This window comes from Camellia sinensis, chromosome 5 (genome assembly GCF_055761805.1).
Source record: "Camellia sinensis isolate YWXY chromosome 5, ASM5576180v1, whole genome shotgun sequence".
In the NCBI taxonomy this organism is placed as follows: domain Eukaryota; kingdom Viridiplantae; phylum Streptophyta; class Magnoliopsida; order Ericales; family Theaceae; genus Camellia; species Camellia sinensis.
Genome location: NC_138965.1, coordinates 107,154,737 through 107,165,562, shown reverse-complemented (window position 1 = coordinate 107,165,562; position 10,826 = coordinate 107,154,737). Strand labels below are relative to the sequence as shown.

At 37.8% G+C, this 10,826-nt stretch overlaps 1 long non-coding RNA gene across 2 annotated transcripts; it reads left to right on the top strand.

Annotated features, from left to right (window-relative positions):
- Positions 1–2,335: 2,335 nt before the first annotated feature.
- Positions 2,336–4,777, top strand: LOC114320535 (uncharacterized). Of its 2 annotated transcripts, XR_003649923.2 has the most exons (5): positions 2,336–2,468; positions 3,228–3,347; positions 3,577–3,645; positions 4,258–4,333; positions 4,435–4,777. It is a non-coding gene; the product is annotated as an uncharacterized LOC114320535 (long non-coding RNA). The 2 variants fall into 2 exon arrangements; XR_003649922.2 differs by having other exon boundaries at positions 4,258–4,777.
- Positions 4,778–10,826: the final 6,049 nt, after the last annotated feature.

The following is a 10,826-nucleotide window of genomic DNA, read 5'->3' as shown; positions in this document are numbered from 1 at the left end:
CGGCAGTTTCAAACGCTGATTTCAGAGCTTCGTTGACCTCTTCAGCCTCGGTAATGAACTCCCTGGTTGATTCGGCGACCACCTCGACTTCCGGCTCTAAGTCTTGCTCCAAATCGGAAGTCTCGAGACCAATATGTCTCAAGGACTTGAAGCTGGAGAAGATAAGAGCCGTATGGTGTTGTTCGCCGGTTGGGATCAGAATGTTGTCTGCGGCCAAGAACGTAGTACAGGTAGGCTTATACCTCAGAAGAATATAGGTGGCACTGTCTTGTTTCTATACATTTGGATGGCCAAAATACTTTAGCGTAGTCTTAATGTCTGAAAGTACTGCATCGTCAGCCGAGGTTAGAACCCTCTTCAACTTATTGCCTACAAAAACGGAGGATTATATTTGGAGAAGAAGTCGAATAAAAGAAAGTTCAACAAACAAGGAATCACACGGCAACCTGGTTCACCCGTCCGTCTAGGAATAGGGTCCAAGCGATCTTCGCCTTCACCGAATTCCCAGTTGCCCCGAACATTGACCATTACATCATCAACTCGTTTGCCGGAGCTGGCAAGCATGGTTACCAAGTGATGGTCGATGTCTCTGGTCCTGAGAAAGTAACGCCCGAGCCGACCGGAGGATTTGGCTAAAGCGTAGCAATGCCGAATCGCAAGAATGCCCAGGTTGATCCTAAGGCGCCGGTTCAATTCAACAATTCCCATTACGATTCGAAAGAAATTCACATTGAGTTGCGAGGGAATCAGATCCCAGTGGCGGAGGATGGCCCTAAGAAATGGATGTAGGGGAAAGCGAACGCCACCCTCCGCAATGGACAGGAGAGGGAACACGATTGTATTTAGGTCATCCCTCTCCATATCCAGGGAACTCTCCGTTACTAGAGATAGATGAACATTATCAGGAATAGAGAAATGTTTTCGGAACCCAGAAATTCGACCCTCAGAGAGGAGGTCTTTCAAATGCTTAGCCATTCTAAAGAGAACTCAAGGATATTCTAAAGCAAAAAATAAATATGGAAAGTAGGATTGCAAAGAAAAGAGAAGAAGACTTACGAGAGGCAAAGGGAACGAGAAAAAGACGGAGAGAAGTTGCAGAAAATAAGTCGGAGAAAAAATACCGATAAGCGGTCCAGAAGGTTCAAATATTCGAAAAAGTATGTGTTCGAAGGGGCTTAAACTTCAAATCATAATAAATGCGAGAGAAGCACGAATGAGGCGGGAAGGCGTTACAGTGACTGAAAAGCATGTACGCGTCCTGACATGCATCGGGAAAAGGATTAACCGTCGAATTTCTGCTTTCCCAAATCAAGAACCAAACACGCCGACTAACTGATACTAGAAGGGTGTTTGGGGGGCAATTGTGGGAGCCAAATTTTAAAGGAGGCATACTTTAACAGACAGGTATTGCCCGGCTCTGTCCAGAACCATCAGGATGCCGAATATAAAGGGTAGATGGGCTGAATAGGTACTGAGCTATGGAGCCGAGTAGATATGAACATAATGAGCGAAAAGTGGACCTGGCCCCGAGGCCCAGGGAACGAGTATAAATAAAGGAATAGCAGACTGAGAAAGGTATGTGATAATTGTGGTGTTTAACTTAGAATACAAGTAATCTAGAACGAGAGACTGATTTGTCCGTCGGAGTGCTAATTCTGGCACCCCCGACCGGAGGGTTTACTTCCTTTTAGGTGCCTATCGGTGGATCACGAACGTCCCCTAGGATCAGAAGAGTATTTCCTAAAACCACTTCCCCACAAACAATTTACACTTTTAGTGACCAAATTTGGCGACTAAAAGGTTTTTAGTTGCTAAAAGTTAGTCGGCGTTGGTTTAGGGTATAGCTACTAAAATTTTTTAGTCAAGAAATATTACTTATTGGTGACTAAATTTAATTTTAGTTGGCAAAAATTTCACTTTTAGCAACTAAAAAGTATATTAGTCGCCGTTAGTCTAGATCTAATTTCTTTTTAGTTGTCGTATATTATTTTTTGCTGACAAAAAAAATGTTAGTCGCCAAACAACAAGCATATTTTTATGGTTGCTCTTTGGCGACCAAAAAATTTTGTCGGCAAATATTAAGCTTTTGTGACAAAAAATAAAATTAGTCGGCTTTATTACTTTTTTCCAACCAAAATAAAAATTAGTTGCCAAATTAAACTTTTGGCGACTAATATTTTAGTTGCATTTGATTTAGATTTGGCTAAAAAATAATTTAGTCGGCATACATATTTTTCTACCGACAAACACCGAAATTAGTCGCTAAAGGTTGAAATATTTTAGAGCACAAAAATTAAATTTATTGCTGTCTGGCCTTTTTTTTGGGGGGGTGAATGTCTGCCATTTTCTTTGTAAACAACTTCAAACCTCTTACACACAGACTGTCCTTCACCAAACCTCACAAGAAATCACCTCACCATAGCCCATCGTAGAGAGGACATTGCCACCACCACAACCGCAGATCACAGGTTTTCTCTCTCTCTCTCGCTTGCTCTCTTGTTCTTGGTCTGTCTGTGTGTGTCTCTCTCACTCACAGTCTCTCTCTCTATCTATTTCTGTGTGTGTGTCTCTCTCTCTCCCTCTCTTTCTCTCTCTTCCTCTGTTTTCCCATTTTTTGATTGTTCCTTTAGGGTTTTATATGCTTGATTTAGTTGAATTTTGTGTTGATTTCTGAAATGGGTTTGGTTGTTGTAGATTGATTTCTAAACTTCTATGGGTTTGATGTCCTAAACATAGGTTTGAGATACATTTCCCTCTCTTTTTCCCTTCTCTTTCATTAGTTTATTGAACAAATCCAGCCGCACATAGCAAGTCCAACCTGTCACACCTAAACCACTACCACCACCAAACCTCTGCTTCTTCCACATAGAAATTTCTTTAGGTGTATGACTAAAGAGTAACTATCAAAGATATACATTTCTTCAAAGGCCATAAAGGGGTTGTGACTAGTATCATATAGAAAAGTTCAGTTCTATGATTTTCACATAATCTTTTTAGTAACCAATTTGACTTAATATATCCCTATTTCATTATTTGTGATCCAGTGTGATACTTCTACTTCCAGATTTTAACTGTATTTAATTTACAATGAAAAGTTTACAATTTGTAAGAGTGCATTTTCATGTCCAATAATTTGTTTGAAAGATTATTTCATATTAATATCATTTTGTTCCTCCCTTTAGCCATTTATTTTGTTCTGTGTTAACATCCCTCTTTCTCTCCTTCAGTACGCTTTGTCTATTTTGCAAACTACGGTAGAAACAGAGATCAGCAAAGCGCAGAAACTTATCATGGAAAAAGATGCAGAATTACATGTTGCAAAAGAAAGCCTTTTTGGATTGGAGGAGGTGTCATCTGTACTCTTCTACTTGTAACTTTTCATGTTTTTATTAACTGTTTTGCATTTACAAGCACTTGTCATTTGTTATATTGTTTTAGATGGTGTATGGCAATCTTTAATTATGTTTCTCTATTTTCTGTATTACATTTTGGCATATCCATGTAGCAGTTCTTTAATTTGTTTTTGGGTCCTTCAGTGTGTTGTAACTATGGTGATTATGTCGAAAAAATCAACAGGTGAGACACAACAGGTGGGAAATTTTGACATTAAGTTCTTGCAATCTACGGGAGCATTTGCATAAATAGGTACATTTATTTGAAAATTAAAATAAATTTTTAGGTTGATATATTTAATTTTATTGGCTATATACATGGTGGATATCTTTTTCCTTTCCTGCACTGTTATTACGTGGGTGAGGTTGCATTATTCAATTTGATAAAGCCTCAATTCCAAGTCCTTGGGGCTACAGAATCATCTTCTACCATTCACCTCTGATTAGAGCCATGTTTCTCTGATACATTGTAGGCAATTATTTTCCTTTCTTCTTTACCATTGTCCGTTCTCTTGTGTAATGGGTATACCATTGTTTGTTCTCGAATTTAAATATTTAATCTTCATTGTGGTATTTTTCTTCAAGTTTATCAGACATGCACCAGTAGTTTGATAGCTTGATGAAGTCAATGATATCAGAATTTAGTTATAATTTTTTCAGCATTTGCTTTTTATCAGTGTCTTTTTAATTTGCTTATTTTTTACTGTTTCAAAGTTGATGGAATCTCAGTCGCCACAAGTTACCTATGGAAAACCTTATTGACTGTCTTGTATTCATTTATTGTATATTGAATTTCCTTGTTGATGTCAATATGAATTACACTTTTCTTCTCCAAACATATTTATTTTAGTCTATGACTTTGCAGGATCCCTCGGATCCATGAGTTCACGTGGTACATTGTACAATGAGATCCAATCTGTACCATCAGATGTTGTCACTTGGTAAAAATTTGCTTTTTAGTTTTCTACATTGATGTGGTGTGTTATTAATGCTGCTTATGATATATATGGTTTTTTAATCTAACATATTGATGTATACAAAGAGAAGCAGGAGAAATCACATATGACGAATGGTAACAACAGCAGGAAGCATGATTTTCATAGTGACATTCAAGATAAGGATATAGTTAAATCTCTAGAAAATGAGGTTCAATATTGGATAGACTTTTCAAATGTTCAATATCATCCCTAGAGTCTACGAATTAAATGGTTTTCGTATGATCCTCTATTTTGTATGGAATTATTATTTTATGTCGGAATATACTTAGTTTGTATGGAATTTGACATTAAAAATTATTCCATTTTGGATGGTGAGAAGTGAAATGGATGCAAATTGTGAGATGATTGATAATATATGTATTGTTTTGTTTATATGCATGGTATAGGTTGCACAGAATACATACAGGTTATGAACAAATTAAAAAAAAAAAATCATTTTTTTGGCCATAAACAATTGGTGGCGAAAAAGGAAGTAAATATTTTTAGCAACTAAATAGTTAGTAGCTAAAAAAAAATGAAAAAAAAAATTGACGACTAAAACTTTAGTAGCCAAAAAAAAATTTTAGACTTTAGGCGACTAAATTTTTAGTAGCTAAAAAAAATTACACTTTAGGCGACTAAAACATTTAGTAGCTAAAAAAAATTATATGAACAAAAAAAACTTTTTGGCTACTAAATAAATTAGTCGTCCTAAATGATTTTAGTTTTGGCGACTAAATGTTTTAGTCACTAAAAATGCGATATTAATTTTTTTTGGAAAGCTTTTGCCAACTCAAAAATTAGTCGACAATTGAGGACTTTCGGCAACTAAAACTGTTCTAGCTACCAAATACCTTGATAACTGGTTAACGATTAATTTGGCGACAAAAAATTTAGTCGCTAAAAAGTTTCGGCGACTAAAAAATGACTTTTGGTGACTAAAAATTTAGTCGCCAAAAGTGCCGTTTCTTGTAATGTAGGGTTTCAGCCACCAGAGTACACAAAAAAAGGAGTTTGTTCCAATTTATTCACTGAACCTGTCACCCCCGTCGACAGAAAACTGAGGTTATAGCGATTCTGGTCTAAGACCCGACCCATTTGATATTTTGGATTCAGGTTTCAGTGTTTTGTATTGTTGTTTATGCGTTGTTCCTCTTTTCCCTCCTTAAAGTTTAGCTTTTTGGTTGTGTTGGTTGTGTTTGGAACAGGTTGGTACCTTATTTTTGAAAAACCTTGTTGCCCAGAATTTTGCTCCTACACTCAAGCGTCACTTCTTGCGCTTGAGCGGTCTCATTCTTTGTATCTTACTCTAGAGCATCACTTCTTGCGCTTGAGCAATTTTTGTGAACTCTCAGTACTTTTGCAGGTCTGCAAAAGTATTGGGAAGTGGTATTCTATGCTCGAGCAGAGATTCTTGCACTCAAGCGGTCTTGGCTAAAGCGGCCCTTATTGCACTCGAGTGTTGGTCTTTTGTCTGTAAAAGTACTGGGAGTTTGTATTTCATGCTCGAGTGTCAACTTTTTACGCTTGAGCGGATGCATCTCTTGTGTCTTACGCTCAAGCGTCACTTCTTGTGCTCGAGCGGACTGTGTGTATATCGGTCTGTAAAAGTCACTTTTTACATCACTTTCTCTCTAAACTTTTTAAAAACCCTAGATCTACACACTCTCTCTCTAAAACTCATCTTTAACTCTCAAATACACTATCATCTATTGATCTCTATACCCTACTCCCTTTGTTAAAAAGGTATAGCTCACCTAGAGCTTCGTTTTCATCCGAATAAAGTTAGGTTTCGGCTTCATCTGAGTTTCATCTGTATTTATCTCGTCTTCCAACTTTAAGGTAAGAATTCTCTACACTCTTTTATGATTTTAACTTAGCCATTTGTTTTTATAACACAATCTTGTGTTTTTGGAGGGTTTTGAATAAACCTAAGGTGTTGGTTTAAGATTAAAAAGATGGGCTTTCATATGGATGTATTGAAATTGATTGTGAGAGTGGAAATGAGGTTGAGTTATGATAAAATTATTGATTTTGATACTTGGAATGGATTTTGGAAGAAAAAAGGGTTTTGCTTTAAATGTCTCAAACGGTTATTTTGTATAAATAAATGGAATTTATGTTGGAAATGCGAAATTGGATGAATATTGATATAGATGGTGGAGTTAGATATGTATTATCACTTATATCTTGAAATTTGGAAAATTTATCTGTATTGGAGATTTTATATTTGTTTAGAATACCTGATTTGGGCTATCGTTGGAGGATAGCTATGATTGTTGTAGAAATTGCATGAGAATTAGGTGAATTGAAACTAATTTTTCATCCATTTGCATTGAGTATTATCACATCTTGATACATGGTATATGTATAACGTTTTTGAGAAAAAATGGTGAATTTGGGAAGGAGATGTATTCCACTAAATTAAGTTGGCCTGTGTGTCTAGGGTGAAAGTCTCGAAAACTACGCATATAGATGGGTGCCGATTCTCGCGGACGAAATATACGTAAAATGGCAATAGTAGTACTTGTACAAGCTACGTTTACATAGGTGTCGGTTACGGTTTTCCGCGGATGAAATATTCATGAAAGGTTGTACTTTGAGATTCCCAGAGTTATGATTCATGGCCCTGTTTTCTAATGTAAAGGAAATGAATGATGAATTGTGATATAAACCGAACTTTGCATGGTTTTGGAAAGAGAAATGAGATGTTTTGGTCATGAGCATTGCATATGCATTTCACTCTTATATCTTTGTTAAGATTCATATATTATGTTGGATTATTTCTACTAAGCTTTGGCTCACCCTATATGGGAAAAACCATTTTCAAGTGTTGGTGAGATGCCTTTGCTAAGGCAGTAGCTTGGAAGGATTGGAGCAAGAGCTTCATTTTGTTTACTTGTTATAATTATTTTGTACAAGCCTAAGGTTTTATCTGTATTGGATTTAAATCAATTTTGATGTAACCAAGTACAATCTTAGAAAGTTGTACCCTTCAGGGCATTTCAATTATCTGTTTAACTTCTATTTCATATCCTTGTTGTTGACATATGCTATAAATACAGGGTTAAGACTTATGAATGTATATTCGCATGTGTCACCCTTTTGTATAACTGAGTCTTATATAATGGAAGAATATTATACTTTGATTTATATTGTTAACTACTTATCATCGTGAATGGTTTATTGTATTTATTTCGAGGTGTTACAACTTAATATCAGAGCGTACTGAGTTTGAATACTTTGGGTATGTGAGAAGTGATTATTACTACAATGGGTTTGTCTCGCTTGATAGAGACATTTATATGTATGGTATGCTATGTGATAATATGCTTATGTGATTATGTGGGTATGAAATTTAACTCCTAAGATACTAATTAGGTCTACGGGTTTCTAGAAGTCTTATTAGGAGAACACTTGATCACTGTTGTTTTTAATTAGAACTCTAGTAATACCGCGGAATGGTCATTATCTAGGAAGGAAATTCGTGTGTGTTTATGTGATTATGTGCTTATGTGGAGTGAATTATTGTTGTCCACCGCATTAGGATGCCAGTGAGTTCGCTTCGGTACATTTGTAAATGTGCTAATCTCTTTTGTTACCTTCATAGGATGTCAGGACGTGGACGTAGTGGTGGTAGGCGTGGGAGGCCTAGAAGGCATGAGGTGCCTTTATCGGATGAGATCCCGGCACAAGAGGAAGAGGTTGGTCAGGCCAATGTGGTCGAACCAATTGGTCCGCAGGCCATGGGCGCCTTAGCCTACGAGATGGTCGGAGCATTGCGGGAATCCATGGTCATTTTCAGAGCTGAGAATCAAGTCCAGGCCCATGTTGCTGAGATGGGGTCATCTTTTTTGAAGCGAGAGTTTTTCCGGTCGAATCCGGATGAATTTGTGGGTGACCTTAAAGAGCCTTTAAAAGTGGATGAATAGCTCAAACAAATGGTGAAGAAATTTGAGATGCTCGGCATCGAAGACGGTGGTTTGAAAGTGACCTTGGCATCCTTCCAACTGAAGGGAGATGTTGGTCAATGGTGGAAGTATGCTCGTGGGCGCATTGGAGCAACTTGGGAGGCTTTCATCAACGCTTTCCAGGACAAGTTCTTACCTTCCACTATTAGGCAGAAGTTAAGAGAGCAGTTCTTGCAGCTCAAGCAGTTAAACACACCAGTGGTCGATTTTGAGGCTGCGTTTACTAGTCTATCTAGGTTTGTACAAGAGTTAGTAGTGGCAGAGGAGCGCCGTTGTGTGGAGTTCGAGAAAAGGTTAAGGACTGGGCTTTTTTCAAGGCAGTCGATTCAATGATTAGAGATTACAGGCAACTTGTACAGTTAGCGGCTCATCTTGAGACCGTGATGCAAATGGAGAAGGAACTGATAAAGGGCTTTAGGAGGAGTTAGGATGCTCAAGGAGACAATAAGAGGCAGAGGGGTTCCAATCTACAACAATCTTAGGGAACACAGTCGAGGTCCATTTTTCCAGTATCGTGTTTGGGTTCTGGGAGAGGTAGTCATGGAGATTTCACTTACTTTAAATGTAACTAGTTAGACCACAAGTCTCCAGTTTGCCCACAAAGGGGAGAAGGGCAGCAGTCTGCATCATCTTTAGCTCGTTCTCAGAGCTAAGGTCAAAAAGAGGGCAACTGCTCACTTGTTATCAGTGTGGGCAAGTAGGGTATTTGAAGAGGTTTTGCCCTCAGTTGGGTGGTACACCTAGTGCATCTAGTTCAAGGCAGACATAAAGCCACTAGCCTGCACAGTCAGCACAGGCCTCGAAGGCTAATCAAGGAGCCTCTTCGGCTCAGTCAGTACATCAGACGTATGCTCTGAAGAGTGAGTAGGTGAAGCAAAGACCTTCAGGGTGTGTGTATGCTATTACTACACCAGACTTAGTGCCAGCACCTTCAGTTGTGAAAGGTACTTTCTTGTTCTGCAATTCTATTGCTAATGTGTTGATTAATACAGGTGCATCTCATTTATTTATCTCATCTACATTTGCATCGGCTTTGGGGTTAGAATTAGCTCGGTTAGCATCTCTACTTAGTGTAGAGTCACCTATTGGTGGTGAGATTGTTTTGGAACAGGGGTGTCGGGGTTGTGACATAGAGGTTGCCAGTCGCCAACTTCCTTTTGCATTTGTGCTGATTGACATGTCAAGTTTTGATGCCTTTTTTGGTATCAATTGGTTGTCATCGTATCGAGCCGTCATAGATTGTTACCGTTAGAGGGTTACTGTATGTACATTGAGCGGTGATTGTTTTTATTACATAGGGGCAGAGCCGATAAAGTCTTATCACTGGTGTATGATTCGCGTGGGCAGAGTGAGCTTAGTTGTCTTCTTGCCAACTTTTTGGGTAGTGAGTGTGATGAAGTCCGAGTTGAATTACCTAGTTTGTGAATACCCAAATGTTTTTCTCGAGCATCTTGATAGTTTACTACCTCACCGAGAGATCGAGTTCTCTATTGATTTAGTACCTGGCACGACACCAATTTATATGGCACCATATAGATTTGCACCCTCCAAGTTGAGTGAGTTGAAGATTTAACTCCAAGAATTATTAGATAAGGGTTTTATCCGCCCTAGTACTTCGCCTTAGGGAGCACCGGTTCTCCTTGCCAAAAAGAAGGATGGCACTTTGTGATTATGTGTTGATTACCGGAAGTTAAATTGGGTGACTGTTAAGAACAAATACCCAATGTCTCATATAGATGATTTATTTGATCAGTTGAAGGGGTCTTGTTGATTTTCTAAGATAAACCTGGGATCGAGTTATCACTAGTTGAGAGTAAAGGAGGAGGGTATCCAGAAAATGGCATTCCGTATGCGTATGGCCATTATGAGTTCTTAGTGATGCCTTTTGGGCTAACCAACTCAACTGCCATGTTTATGGATTTGATGAACCGGATCTTCTATGAGTTCCTAGTGTAATAACCCAACCTGTACTATGCTTAATTATGTATGTGATTATGTGTTTGATATGAATTTGCAAGTTTAAGTATATGAATTATGTGAATTTGGAATAATATCTGTTGAATGTAAGCAAATATGTTGCAATTATAACTTTGAACTGAAATTGAAAGCCTTAGAGGCGCGATAAGCCAAAACTGACTTCATATTTGTGTTTAGCATGATTTTTGGAGACTATAGTGAAATTTTGAAAAATTACGATTTGTAATGATTAAATTAAGATTTATGAGCCTAAATCTTATATGTGTATCTAGCTCTTGAGTTCTTCATTTCTTGTTGAGAGCTTTGAGTGAGATAGAGAGAGAGGAAGAGGAGAAACTAGGATTTTGTAAGGGATTCAAGGAGCAAACCCTAAATTTGAACTAACGGATGTTAATCTACTTGAAATCTTTGTGTATATATCATATTTTGCTTGAAATCAAGAGAAAATTGAGAATTTTGAGTTAGGGTTTTGAGTTGTGTAAGGATTTGAAACAAAATCAAGAAAACCC